The sequence below is a fragment of the Cervus canadensis genome, chromosome 26 (assembly GCF_019320065.1).
Source record: "Cervus canadensis isolate Bull #8, Minnesota chromosome 26, ASM1932006v1, whole genome shotgun sequence".
NCBI lineage: Eukaryota > Metazoa > Chordata > Mammalia > Artiodactyla > Cervidae > Cervus > Cervus canadensis.
The window spans coordinates 5,206,035-5,221,349 of NC_057411.1; the positions used below are offsets into that span (position 1 = coordinate 5,206,035).

The 15,315-nt window shown below is 44.3% G+C and overlaps 1 protein-coding gene across 1 annotated transcript in view; it reads right to left on the reverse strand.

Moving 5' to 3' along the window:
• Positions 1 to 10,041, reverse strand: part of HOPX (HOP homeobox) — a 31,085-nt gene extending 21,044 nt beyond the window's left edge. The window contains exon 1 of the mRNA XM_043448248.1: positions 9,915 to 10,041. The gene's annotated coding sequence lies outside the window, so the exon portion shown is untranslated. The remainder of the gene's footprint in view (positions 1 to 9,914) is intronic.
• Positions 10,042 to 15,315: the final 5,274 nt, after the last annotated feature.

The window sequence follows — 15,315 nt, forward strand, 5'->3', positions numbered from 1 at the left end:
TGATGTCACGGGTCTGAGAAAGGGGAGTACAGTGTCCCTCTAGGCCATGTCCATGATCTACTCAACACATTGTACCTAGTTTCTACTTCAAAGGACATCCAAGGGATCCAAGAAACATTTTGAGCCACGATGCTTTTTAAATATTCAGTCTATCTGTTAAATTAACATGGTCATATAATTTGTCTTCACTTGAGTGATGACATTTAAGTGTAAAAAGGATACTTGAATAATTACATCAGAGCAATAGGCATATATCAAAAATATCCAGGCAAACCTGGATGTCTAATCCCCTCATTACATGTAAAATGTTAAATTTCTCACTTTGGTGTGGGATAGTAAAAATTCTCCTTTGAATTTAGCAATCTGAGCTACTATTATGTATTAGCAAGATGTAGGCCTTATTAGGATCTTGAGGACAGACCACATATACCTACCCAAAGTATTGAATAGGAGGCTGCTTTTTGCTCTCACGAAAGCATACTGTTGCAGCTCTATGGTTAAAAGGTAAGAGGGTACACTATAGCTTCAAATTTCCTAACTTTCCTCTTTATTTCAGTTTGAATACACAGAATAGAATTTATCTCACAGAGTGAATAATGCTTGGGCTTCTGCCTGCTTTGGGTATTGTTAGCAGAGTTGTACTAGAGCTTAGTAAGTGTGAATACCTGTTGCATATCAAACAGAGATTGGTCATATGATCAAACATAAATAACATGAAATGGCTTGTACTAGAGATTTCCATGATACAGAGCCAAGCCTTTTCAAACCAGATGACACAGGAGGCATGAGACTTGTGCAGAAAACTGAATCATCCAACCTTCTCTTTGAAAAATGTCTGATGCTCTAACACACGAAGAAATTAGACTTCTGTTATGGTATTTCTAAAGAAAACCATTAAACATAAAGAGAAATTTGCACTACTAAACTTAGAATCAAGTAACAAAAGATCAACTTTCTGAAGTTTGTGGAGAAGAAAAATGGCACAAATAAATCAAAAGGGCAGATTAACATTCTTTTTATGTTTTAGAGTATATTTTTAATATTAGTTTTTGTGTCACCCATTAAGCTTCCTAATTATGTTTTATTTAGAACATTAATTATATTAAGTCAGTATTGAGGTGCATGTGTTTGTTGCATAGAAAAGGAAGGATGCTCAAAAACTTAAAAGTTGGGACTTCCCTGGTGGTCCAGTGGTTAAGACTCTGCCCTCCCAATGCAAGGGGTCTGGGTTCCATTCCTGGTCACAGAACTAGATTCCCCATGCTGCAACTATGATCCCTCATAAGACCTAGCACAGCCAAATAAAAAATAAACATAAACTTTAAATGCTGATGATGGAAATCAGTCTGGTATTTTAAAAATTTGGTCCCTCTAAACCATGCATAGATAATTGAGAATAAAGTAGAATTGTCATATTTCTCTGTGGCCATTCTGTCACTTTAGAATGTTAAAAAATTAGTTTCCTTCTGAAAATAATCTCGCTCCTGTGCCTGACTCTGAAGAGCACTGTTCATTTGTAATTCTGGTGACATGTCATCATGATTTATTGTTTTTCAAAATGTATTCTGGGTTATATAGTATTTTTGCCTGAGTCCTAATTACCTAGTAAGGAACAGTAGTTGGGCATCTTCATGGGACTACACACGCATGATCAGTAGATGTTCTGGCTGCTGGCTCATAGGCTGTTGAAACCTGCCCAGGGCAAGCAGGCGTAACTTCCTCAGGTTGTTTGTGCATTTGCTGGAAAGGTTCTTTGATAGAATGGAATTATCTCTTTGCACAAATACACTTGAATCAATTATTATTTTTTATGGTCCAACTACCATTCTTATTTTATGACTGTACTTTAAGTAATAACGCACCTGGTTTCTTTGTAGAGCTCCAAATTATGCCAAAGTCCAACCATGCATGCTGCTTGTTGCCATGATACTTAGTTATATGGGCCTTATTTTTTCCCCCCATTGAGTGGTTTTTATGAACAGGTGTTCAGCTAATGGGATAAACAGAGGGCGTGCAGCTCTAGCCTAACCATTAACATCACAATTAACATCACAATTAACATCACAATTCCAAAATAATTGGAAAGGACAGATACACCAGAAAGCTAGCTCTGAACCTGCAGTAGATCTTTTCTCTGAGCATCAGATATAATTTTGCAGAGAGAGCCTGGATGGAGCATCAGAAGACCTGCATGCTCCTTCCAACAGTAGCACTTAAGTCTTCAAGTGACTTTGGACAACTCACTTAATTGTTTTGAACCTCCATTTCTTCATCTCCAATTGAAGCTATAATCCTACTCCACCTGTCTTACAGGGTTGTTGTAGGATTCAGTGAGACAGATTAAGTTTATGAATATCACTATAAATTATAAGCATGGTATAGATATAAGATACCATTGTTAAGGTTCTAATCCAGCTTTCAGTGGTTCAGGATACAACGTTGGGCAACTGATAACATCAGGTTTTGCGATCATTAATGTAGCAAAACACCATAGAAACTTCACTCTGATTTATTCCTAATAAGATTTCTTAAAATACTTCATTTAGTTTGTCCAGTAATCAGTCAGCAATACAAAGAAATGAAATGCTTCTAAAACTGCCAACTCAGGTTTAAGAAAATAACATTGAGAAGGAGTGATTGCTGAAGATCATGCTCTTTAAATTCTAGAAAATTATTTCAATCAGTTTTTAAAGTCTTATAAAAGAAACTTAGGGAAGCTTCTAAATGTTTGAAATACTAGAGTGCTGCTGCTGCTAAGTCGCTTCAGTTGTGTCCAACTCTGTGCGACCCCATAGATGGCAGCCCACCAGGCTCCTCCATCCCTGGGATTCCCCAGGCAAGAACACTGGAGTGGGTTGCCATTTCCTTCTCCAATTCATGCATGCATGCCAAGTCACTTCAGTCGAGTCCGACTCTGTGCGACCCCATGGACAGCAGCCCACCAGGCTCCTCCATCCACAGGAGTCTCCAGGCAAGAGTACTGGAGTGGGTTGCCATTTCCTTCTCTGTGAAATACTAATAGAACTTACAATATCAGGCATCTCCATTTCGTATGGGTGATTCAATATTCCATATTGCTTAGAGAAAACACAGGCCATCTAGCCCACTTCACTCCATTCCCCTGTCTTCCACCAACCAGATCTAAACGGTGGTTGGATATACCTGTGGGGGTATTCATTATAGCAACATTTGTGAGAATTGTAGGCAGAAGAAATGTCTAAAACTAGAGGATTAGATAAACCAATGGATTAAGTAGCAGACTATTAAAATGGAGTTAGAAATAACACATTGGAAGTATCAGAAATATAATTGGCAACATAGGTAGACCATAAAAATGTGGTGTTGAGTTAAAAGAGAGAGCAAGAAAGAGGGAAACTGGGAGAGCAAAAGAAATAGAATGAGATATAAAACCTAAGAAGAGTCTTGTATGTACTATGAATTAAGGAATATGTTAATTTGACATGAGCCTAAAGACAAAAAAAAAAAGACTTCAAAGACGAAAATATTGTTGGACTGCCCCATCTTTCAGAGCTTGCCTGTATGATTTGTTCCAATGTATTTGCTGCATAACGAGGGAATATTTCACAGCTTACCTCATACCCTTCATGCCGCAGCCCTCCTGGGCTGACTTTTCTCCCTGAAGGGCAAGGTGAGTAGCTGGCCACTGACTTCCATGTCCATGTACCCCATGCTCTTCAGTACCATCATCAAATGACCGTCTAGCCTCCTCTCACCCAGTTTAAACAGCATAGGGCCTTTTGCCACTCCTCATAGACTTATTTCTTTTGAGCTAGTTTGAAAGACTCTTTCCTTTTAAACTGTGGAATCCTGAACTGGGTACCAGGCTAATGAAGGCAGGAGAAGACCTTCCTCTTTCTTCACACATGCTTCACAAACCTCAGTTCTAGTCAGCTCCAAAGGATGCTATTCTACTATTCAAAAAGAGTGTGAAGAACACATAATAAAGTGATAGACACTTCCTGGAATAAATTGTTGAATTAAAGATTTTTTAAAAACAGATTTCACTCCTGGACCAGTAGACTAGAAATTTGGAAAGGAGGGAGGGAATATAAGCACTAGGGGAAATCGTTTATGTAAATTTCCTCAGGGAGCAAGCACACAGGAAGGAAACAAAAGTACATCAACAAAAACTAGACTATCTAAACAGATCTGTCATGCCCTTTAAGAATTACAGGAAGCTTCCTTCATGATCCATCTAGATCTAATAGTTGGAATGACCGACATCAGTTTCCTGCCCAGTGTACATGAAGAGATTAGAAGGGATCAGTGTCTGCTTTATGTTGTATGTGACTTTGTTTTTGTTTTAACATATAAAGATAGAATAGTTCATTCATGAATGATCCGACTGGATTTTTATGTTTGAGCACTTTTATCAAAGCCACCAGAAGTAAATTATAAGAAATTATATGAGGATGGGTAAAAGTAATGTGCGTGCTAAGCCTCTTCGGTTGTGTCCAACTCTTTGCAATCTTGTGGACTGTAGCCCTCCAGGCTCCTCTGTCCATGGGATTCTCCAGGCAAGAATACTGCAGTGGGTTGCCTTGCCCTTCTTCAGGGGATCTTCCCAACCCAGGGACCGAAACTAAGTCTCTTAAGTCTCCTGCATTGGCAGGAGGGTTCTTTATCACTAGTACCACCTGAGAAACTCAACTTCTCTACTTTCAAAAGAGCTTCTATCATGTCCTAAACATGGCCATGCGCTAAGAAGAGCCTAAAGCAAATATCAGAGTAACTTGACTGTGATTTGTTGATCACAAGTTTCCTTGAACCCCTAGCATTCACTTTGAACTTCTTTTTGGTGCGCCAGTATAAATAAACCAGCTCTCTGGCCAGGCAGGACGGATACAATGCTTCCCACAGGCAACCTGAATCACTGGGGAGTGACTTGGCAGAGGCCGGAACGAGGAGTGGGGAGGCCTGGGTTCACAGTCAGCTCAGCCTCCAACTAACCCAAGATACAGGGCAACTCACCCTACTCTCTTGTACCTTCATATACTGTAGTCACAGGTGACCAAATAGTATATTGCTCAAGGTCAGGTATTTTTGAGAATGAAAGGAGGCAGTAGTAGTAATCCACTGGAACAACTGATGCTTCAGGCTTTTCCCTCCCGCTTTAAAATTCCATGATAGCTGAAGTAGAGCTGAAAATATAACTGGTTCCTGACCACCAGACTCCTGCTCTGCTTCCCATTCTAGGCTGTCTGCACTGCGAGGACCTGTCTACCCCGGAGATCTGTGGAGGAGTGTTCACTGTATCACCTAAAGATCAAGGCACTTGCCCAGCCATGAAAAAGGACAGCCTGATCTGCACCCGCCTGGTCAGGCACGCATACACCCCAGACCCTGCCCATGTTCAGAATCAACAGCACTGAAACCCTAAAGCCACATCAAGGTCCCCGGCAGGCAGGGGAGGCTAAGGGAGCTGGGCCAGGAAGAGGGCAGATACGGGCAACCCCCGCGTGGGACAGGCCCTTTCCTTCGCAGCCTCCAGCCTCTTCTCCATGCCCAAGGCTGGTGGACAGGATGGGTGTGGTCCAGGGGCTGCCTTGGGATCCTCAGTTGCTGGGTTTTTCTGGGGGGTGGAGGGCGTGGCACCACATGGAATGCAGGGTCTTCGTTCCTGACCAGGGATTGAACCTGTGCCCCTCCGTGGAAACACGGAGTCCCTCCTCAGGTGTTGGTTTTTAACAGGCAGGTTAGCACTTCATACACCACTCCGGGCCACAGGCCAGCCCTCCAACAATGTCACCATGGCATAGCCCTGTTCACCTGGCTTTTTCAAGTTGGAGGAAGCCGTCAACAAAATCCAAAACCTGACCTGGGTGACAGATCACGACACGGCCTTAAAATATATGTGTGTATCCAAGAAAAGTAAGCCGTTCCACACTGAGAGAATTTAGAAACAAAGATCAAGGGAAAATTCAGACATGTCATCCCAAGAAGGTAGAAATTCTGTCATTGTTTTACAACCCTATTTCATCAGTGGTGCAAACCTGTCACTTATTTAAAAAAAAAAATTTTTTTTTTTTTTTGTAAAACTCTGCATGGTAAGATTAGAAGAAACATTTGGCTTCATCAGCAGCATTAAACCAAATTTTGAGGGTGCTACTCTGCTGGCAACAGTCTAATCCTTTGCCAAGAGCTTGGGTCTGCGGTCTCCTGGTCCCCAGGGGCCCAGGACGATGCTCACCTTTCCCCTCCGCGCTCAGGGCTGTTCTCACCAGTTGGGACTCTGTGCCGTGTGGCTCCTGTATCAGGCGGACTCTGCTTCCCCAGAGAGAGGTTCAGAACACCCTGACCACACCCCTCTTCAGAAGCTGGCCCTACCTAGTAGAGCTGCCATTTGCCAACAAGAGCGGCAGCAGCAAGCTTTCCAAATGGAAGAAAGTCTGTCAGTCACAGGAACTAAGGGGACACCTGGACCCAGGCTGCAGCACTGGGTCCCCAAGGGAGGAGGCCCCCCGTCACCAAGCCTGGGCACGTTGCTCTGCCAGGGCCAGCCTTCTGCCCTGAGAAGGAAGCAGGTAGCATTTATAGAACCCTGGGAGCAGAATTTATTGACTTCTTAATCTCTACTGTAGTGACCTGGTGGTGACTTTCCATTTCTCAGAAAGATAAATGAAAGGCAGCCGTCTCTGAGGAGGACGAACGCATTTAACAAAGAATAGACTCAGTCAGAAAAAGAAATCTCTTAGGGCCCACAATGTGTCAGAAGGTCCATAGGGGAAGAGACTGCAGGACTTCTATTGAAAACTCCCAATCTTGGTATAATTTCCCCCAGCAAGTTGCCTGGGATTCTGAGTAATAGGGATTATGGTGATGGTGATGGTTTAGTTGCCAAGTCGTGTCCAACTCTTTTGCGACCCCATGGACTGTAGCTCAGCAGGCTCCTCTGTCCATGGAATTTCCCAGGCAAGAATACTGGATTGGGTTGCCATTCCCTTCCCCAGGGGATCTTCCTAACCCAGGGATCAAACTCAGGTCTCCCGCACAGCACATTTTGCCTAAAACTTTGATTCTGCTGATTACTCCCAATGGTAATTATATTCAAAGAACTCCCAGATGCGTTATCTTGCTGGGACCTATGTAATATGCCAGGGAGGGACATAACTCATTAAACAATCATTGTCTATTAACATTATAACTTTAATTAGTTTTCCAGAGCTGGGTAAGCAAAGCCCTAAGGGGATGAGACCCTGGAAATGATTGGACTTGGAGGAGAAATGGAAGAAACCACCCGAAACATGGCAGGTGGCCCAGGCAGAGCAGGTGAGGCTCTGTGGCCGCAAGGGCAGCCCCAGAGCCTCCCCTGCATGGACACAGGTGCCAAGGTGAGGGCCCCTCAGGAAGAGCAGAAACCACAGACTCCTCTTCACTCATGTTTCTGCCCGAGCTGACCTGGGAATCATGATGAAAAGACCCATGGTGCCAAATAGACTCATCCCAATGCTGAGAACCCAGGCTAGCTCCTGAAAGACCGACTTGGCTGTCCCCCAGAGCAGAGCGCCTGGTGCATCCACCCTGATTCTCTTCAATAATTATAATCCCCTGGCTTAAACTAGATATTATGTAGAAAACAAAAGGAAGCTTTAGTTTTGAAACATCCCTTATCACACGTTAGCACAATCCTTAAATAATGCACCTTTGAGGCTCTGACTAATTCGTCCCGCCTGCCACCAGGAACATGTCTGGGTTCCAAGAATTTGTGGGAAACGCGCCGGATACCCTTCCCTGGCTCAAGTTGGAAGTGTGGTGCTGAGGACCCAGAAACAGTGGTCTGGGGATCCCTTATCCTCTGAGGTCCTATCGCTGTCCTCCCTGGTCCCTGGGACACAGTGATGAGGGGCTGGGGGGCCATCCTCTGAGGTCCCACCACTGTCCTCCCTGGTCCCTGGGACACGGTGATGAGGGGCTGGGGGGCCATCCTCTGAGGTCCTACCGCTGTCCTCCTTGGTCCCTGGGGCACGATGGTGAGGGGCTGGGGGCCGTGTGGCCGAGGGCAGGCCCTGCCCTGTCCACAAGTCTCGTGAGTGGTTTGGGTCTCACTGGTTCCCATCCCCAGCTGCACAGGAGAATCACCTGCAGAGCTTTAAAAAGTAGTACTGGGACCACACATTCCTGGGTTCTGATTTAATAGGCTGGGGCGGGGCTCAATCCCAGGTACTTTTCTCCAGGTGCACAACCACTGCCTCAGATGATCTCTGGGGCCCTTCCAGTTCTATAAACGTCCACAACCCTGATGGTTTGGGCCTTCACTTTATTTACTGAGATAATTTTTCCCCAAAATACTCGGTTTCCATTTTCATTATGTTGCATAGGCAGATTCTTAGAAATGCTTTTAGTTATCTAAAAAAAGATGAATTGTTAAATTATTGCTTGTTGAATATAACTGGCTTCTAACACTGCACGTTTAAAGTGTGCGACCTGATCAGTTTTCACGAGTGAGAAATGGTTGCCTAATCACGACAGTGAAACCCATCATCCCCAAACCCTCCTAATCTGCGTAACTGTCTGAGGTAACCACTCAGGTAACCACTGAGCTGCTTGCTGTTACTATAGAATAGCTTGCATATTTTGTCATTTTGTGCCATGCAGTATGTACTATTTTTTGCTTGACTTCTTATATCCTTGTACTTGAGTCTTTATTTAGGGTCATGGACTGTTAGGGATCCAGAAAACGAGCATCCAGATGAGAGTTGCGGACAGAGGGTAGGGGAACTACATGGAAAAAGCTCTTGGATTTCCCCAGATTTTTAAGCACCAGACTCTTGATCCAAAAGGAGGAACTATGGAATTCCGGGTTTGATCCCTGGATCGGGAAGATCCCCTGGAGAAGGGAATGGCAACCCACTGCAGTATTTGTGCCTGGAGAATTCCATGGACAGAGGAGTCTGGTGGGCTACAGTCCATAGGGTTGCACAGAGTTGGACACGACTGAGCTACTAACACACACACATGGAATTCACATCATGCTTCATTCCTTATTCTAGTCCTATGCATTTATGAATATGATGTCTAATTATAAACCCCCTACTATTGCTCCCCCTACTTTTTCCTTCCCCAATCCCCAGTACCTGTGTTTCGTTTTCTGGACTCTGGTTATACTTAACCCTACTGAACTAAACACACCCCAGGGCCCTGTTGACTGTCCGTGCTACCTCATGGAAATTTTTTTGCATTCCTCGTCTAAGATCTTCTCACCTAAGCTTTGTGGTATGTTGTGCCTTTTAATTATTATTCCACTTAACAATCTGCCTAGATACCTGGTGCTCAAATATCACAAAGTTACATTTCTGCAACGCCCCAGAGCATATTTATTTTCATCTTAAACAAGATCAATGTTTTCACTGTTATCACTGATAAGGATTATGAGAACCAGAGGTAACAACAAACAGCATTGCAGATTCTCAGCGGAGCCACCTCTAATCAACCCAGAGACACCTCCCCTTTTGGAAATTTTGACTCCTTTTGGGTCAAAAAATATTTTTAAATAATACTACTTCTGATTTTAGACTAAGATGTAGAATAGCAGTATGGACTTCTAAAGGATAGACATTCATATGCATTGAGCACAGTCCTTCAAGCGCTGCTTTTACTGTGTCTTTCAGAGATAGGAGAGAAAAACAAAAACATCTCACCTGCTAGCCAAAAGGTCATCACAGACTCCCCCCAGCTCCAAATCCCCCTCCACCCCCAGGCTGGGTTACAAACGTCTGATGCCTCACACCCCTCAGCGTTCTCTGGCTCCCTGTTTGGGGCCGGCTCTTTAATTCTCCCTTTTGCCTCTGCCTTTTCCCATCAGATTAGCAAACACGGTCACGACAGCATTTCAGTCCAGTCTCTACACAAGTTCATTCCTCTGCCCGAGAGGCAAACCTCTGAAAGTTACTTACGTGGAAGCAGCAAAAGCAAGCCCTGGATTTGGATGCTGAGTTAGCTGATGCCAGCCTGCTTAAATAGCCGGGTTGGCTGACGCAGGCTGTGGATAGTACGTTTATTTACGCCTGGAGTGCACGCTCAAGCAGGGACCTGAAAAACCTGCAGCGTGGGCAGGAGGAGGACAGCCGAGAGTTCCGTCTCTCCTGGTTATTCAGGTTTGGTATTCAGGCGGTGACTTCTGAGAGTCTCATGGAACTGCCTTCTTATCCCTGATCTCTTTCTTGGCAAAGGAGAACTCTTCACCAAGATCGGATGAGAGAGGTGCTGCTGAGAGAAAAAGGAAGAAATGCAGGACCCTGGACCCTTGGCCTGAGCTCCTTATTTTGAATGGACTTCCAGTTAAATGTTGCCTCGTTTCAAAGCTCGGTGAGGTTGATTTTGCAGCTCCGTGGACTGGATGACAAACTAAAGGCCTGGGCAACAGCCCAATCAATGAAAAGTTTTTTTGTTTTTTTTTTCTTCAGGCACAGAACGTACAAATAACAGTTATAAGGGAGGATCAGGGTAGGATGATACAATGTGAGGTCCCCTTTGAAAGAGATTTTAATTTCTTTCCCTCTGCATCTAGACTGTCCTCCCAGTTGTCCCTCCTCTCCCTTTGTTAATGAAATTCCTAGCTGAGAGTTGCAGGATTCCCCATGAGAGCTCAAATAAATAACCAGTGTGTGAGCAAGGCTGTGGGAAGATGCACTCTCAGGGCGCATGTTCTGTGGTTTGTGTGGCCATCAGGGTGAGGGTATGTGTGTGGGTGTGGGGACCCAGGTAGTCAGTGTTTATCTGGATTTTACAGCTAGATACAGGAGTTAATAGTCAACTGCATGACACTAAACACATTAAGTGGGTTTGATTTTAAGAGGATGAAGGAAGGGAGACAGGGTTTGGTGAGATCATTTATGAGAGTATCTGTGTATATTTGCTGGTATGTAGCCCATACTGGTAAGTACCATCCAGATAAACACAACCTATATTTTTCACTTCACTGGAGAAAGAAAAGGCCCACTTGATTCTCCTGGGAACAGCAGCTGTAAGTGAAAGAAGAGCAGCAATCATTCAGAATATTTCTTTCTCTCTCCGAAAAGGGGGTTAATGGTCATAAAACATGTGTGGGAGAAAAGCGGAGACAGGGAGCCTAGCCTACCCCATCCCTGGTTACCAGAGGAATTCTTTTGTTTCTCCTAATTCATTGCCTAACTTCTGACTGTTCTGTGGCCAAATCTGGATTCTCGCCTCCCAGGTTTCTTGAATACAGGGTCTATGTTCATCTTTTGACACCCACAGTGCCTGGCACAAATTCTTGTGACAGTAAAGGTGATCATCATCATCATCTAGAATCTAGAGAAACTGACTACGTGCCAGCATCTGGGCAAAATGGTTTACAGAGAGTTTGCTTGCTTATTTAATCCTCACAATTCCATGAGTTAGGTTTTTTAATATCATCATTTCACAGATGAGGGAACTGACACTCAGAAAAAATTAAATGACTTTCCCAAGGTCACAGCAAGTGGTAGAGGTAGAATTTGAATCCCTACCTCTGGTTCCAGCGTCTGGGTTGATTTGATACTCAGGATTGATTTGAAGCAATATTTTGAAAGTTGCCTAAGAATGTTTTCACCTATTCTTATTTATTTACTTGTTTATCATGGGTCTCCCAGAATGTGATTTCCTTGACCTTAATGACCTTGCCTACTCTTCCAGTCCTGTAACCCCAGCACCCAGCACAGTGTACGGCACAAAGCAGGCGCTTGCTCAATAAATATGCCCTGCTTGTTCAGTTTCTAAATTCCTCTGAAGGCTGTGCATCCCAGGAGACAGAGAGTCTGACATCAGCAGAGTCTTCTCTTGCTCCAGACACATTTCTTTCGCTCTTGTATAATGCATTGGTTTCAAGCTGTTTCTCTTTATCCAGTGTATCATGGAGATGAAACTGAAAGTGGCTGAAGCCATAGAGCAGTTTTACATCAGTTAAGAACTCTGCAGGCATGAGGTTTCAGTTTGTCCAGTGGTGCAATGAGGTCCTTAAGACCCAGACTTTTTCTATTCTTCATTCTGTAGCCTTCAAGTGGCAGTGTTACCACCCCTCATGGTGGCAAGGTTGCTGCAGTAGTTTGGTATATTTCATCCTTAGATGAAGGTGAAGCTTCAGTACTTTAGCCACCTGATGTGAAGAGCTGACTCACTGAAAAAGACCCAAATGCTGGGAAAGACTGATGGCAGGAGGATAAGGGGGCAACAGAGGATGAGCTGGTTGGATGGTATCACTGACTCAATGGACATGAGTTTGAGCAAACTCTGGAAGCCGGTGAAGGACAGGGAAGCCTGGCGTGCTGCGATCCATGGGGTCGCAAAGAGTCCGACATGACTTAACGACTAAGCAACAACAAGACAGGTAGGAGGTGATGTGGGCTTTCTCCTTAGTATCTCTCTTTGTCAGAGAGGAAGATCTATCCAGAAAGCATCAGCAGATTTCCAGTTATGTCTCCTTGCCGAGAAGTGGATCAAATGAACACCACATTGGCTAAATCCATTATCTGCAGAGAGGAAATGAATCACACTGATCAAAGTTTATCTCATGAGCCCCGAGGAAAGGTTCCATATTCCTCAGACAAGTTTCCCTGTTATCTAAACAAAATCAGGGTTCAGTGAATAGAGAGGTAGTAGAGAAGTGCTACCAACAGTTCTGTCAATCTAAGAAGTCCTTTGAAGTATGATAACTTCAACGGCTTTAGTGCTTAGGCACCACCCAGGCCTCAAAAATTGGGTTTTCAATTTGTGTGGGTGTGTTTTAAGTGGGGCCTTCCCAGGTGGTGCTAGTGGTAAAGAACCCGCTTGCCAATGAGGAGACATAAGAGATTCAGGTTCAATCCCTGGGTCGGAAAGATCCCCTGGAGGACGGCATGGCAACCCACTCCAGTATTCTTGCCTGGAGAATCCCCACGGACAGTGGAGCCTGTGGGGCTACAGTCCATAGGGTCACAAAGAGTTAGACAGAACTGAAGCAGCTTAGCATGCATGTACGCACCTGTTTTAAATGAGAAAATCTTGCTTTGGCTCTCAGCAGAATCAAAATGATTTCATCAACCCACAATTAAGGGAAGTAGCTGACCATAGTGGTTTTTTTCTATAGATTTAGATCCTACGTCTTTATATGACCACTGATTTTCTGCATGTGCAAGGAATAGCATACAATCTATTAGCCTCTCATCTTCTCCTATGTCAAATGGGGTTGATGAAGCTGTTGACTTCTTAGAAACATCAAGTTCAATAATGCAACTAATTATAAAAAGGATTGCAAAACAAGGTATGGGGGGGTTAAGGCTCAGTTTCCTGCTCCTCCTCTTGTCTATTATATTTTTTATATTTTGGTGAACAACATAATCCCACATGTTTGCATCTGCCTCTGCCTGAGAGCTGCAGCTATTGCCTGGGATGTGTGAATTAGAAATATATGGTTGATACAGTAATTCTCACATGGTTTTTTTTTTTTTTCTCCTGGTGGTTAACAGACTTCAAATTAACACCTGCAGATGGGTAATTACTTTCCCTTGCTTTGCTGTTCTAGACCTCTTCCCTGTGGTGAGCTTCGGGAATTCTCTGTTGTCAACATCAAGAGAATTAGGCTGGCTCTCAGCCTTGGCGCCATCTTTTGAGAAACAGCAGAGCGAAGTGGAGGAAAGAAGTGAAAATGTGGGCTAAAGCGCAAAAGAAGAAAGATGAGGCAGAGGTCCAAGTAAACTCGTACACCGTGGAAGCCACCAACGCGGAAACAAGAGAAGCCAGAGGCCAGGGACGCTGGTACAAATTGTTGAATTGCCTACCATCTAGAACTTGTCTCAGTGGATCTGGAACATCTATGGCCATTCTGATCCCCTCGACCACCTTTGGGAGACTCACCTTGTTCACGTCAAAGCCGTCTCTTTTGGTCCTTTGCCCTGGACCTGTGATACTCTGGGCTAGTTCTCTTCCCAGTTGTGGCTGAATGTAACGTGTTCAATAAATCATCTCTTTTGCTGTCTTAGCAGAAGAAAGAAAAAGAGAGAGAATTAGGATAAAGGATGAAGTGAGCTAGATGTTATGCTCTACAAGGAAGGAACAATGTCCGGGAATTGGTTAAAAAAAAAATAAGTTTTTGCCGAGGGCCTGGAAAAATGGTGGAAAGGAAAGAGTATGGGCTTCTGAATCATATAGACTTGGATCTAAGCCCCACCTCTGCCACTTTCGATCCATGTGACCCACGGAAAGTTGTGTAACTTCTCTCAGACTTAGTTTCCTCAGCTGTAAAATGGGAATAATGATGCTTATCTCACAGGTTTGCCATAAAGACCAGATATAATAGAGGTAAATTATCTTAGCATAGTGCCTAGAACATGGTATGTGATCAACAATTAGTAGCTACTGCAAATACTTAAAACAGGACCCCAGATTTTCCTTAGTCTTCTTTGTGGAACCCACACATGGTGGGTATAAAGTATTTGAGCCTAAAACCCCCAAGTACTGCAACAAACAAAGGTGTTTGGTAGAGTCACATAGAAGGCAGTGATATCTGAACAGCTGTTCTCTTCCGATCCAAAGCTAGACATCACTGGGTGCATCCCCTTATGAATGGGGAGCGCATGCAACTGAGCTATACTGCAGAGAGAGGTCATTCCTTGGGAGTCAGGAAACTATCAAAAGCATTTAAGAAAATTCACTGTGAAGGATACAAACCTCCCAAAGGCCAAAATCTGACTTGTACAGAAGCAGATGGGGAAGAGGGGGTAACTAGAATATGGAAGCATACTTGCTGGAAGTTCTGCCCCCAGGGTATGAACTTGTAGACAGAGAGACTGAGAATTCTCTACAGGTGATGTGGAAGTTCTGACTCCTGAGTGCCCTGCCTGGTCCAGCCTGTCCAGGGTGCAGAACAGAGCAGCGTGGGAGGCAGAAAATGATCTGCCCACGACAGAGAAGCTGGGTCCAGAAGAGGGTGCCAGTTGGCCTGGGTAGGAAGTGTCTCCCTTGGCTGTTCCCATCAGTGGGTGTCACAGCTTCCCTGGTGAAGTGGGGCTGGCGGTTACAACATGGCCACACTCTGTTCGTTGTAGTTTGCTGTATACCTAGTAGTGATTAGGTCATTCTCTCGGTGAACCATAGGTATTCCATCCTCAGTGTGGAATCCATCCTCTTACCTAATCCATCTGTTGTCCCTACGGAGTTCTGAGTCAGCGGATGACTGGGGGCGAGACTGCTGCCGCCTGTAAGCAGCACCCATTTACAAAGTGGCCTGGGCAAGGCTGTTCCCTCTGGTGTGGCCCGTGATGCCTTTTCTTCTCATTCCATTTAGTTTCATCCAGAGTCTAATGAATGGGGAGGGCAGGG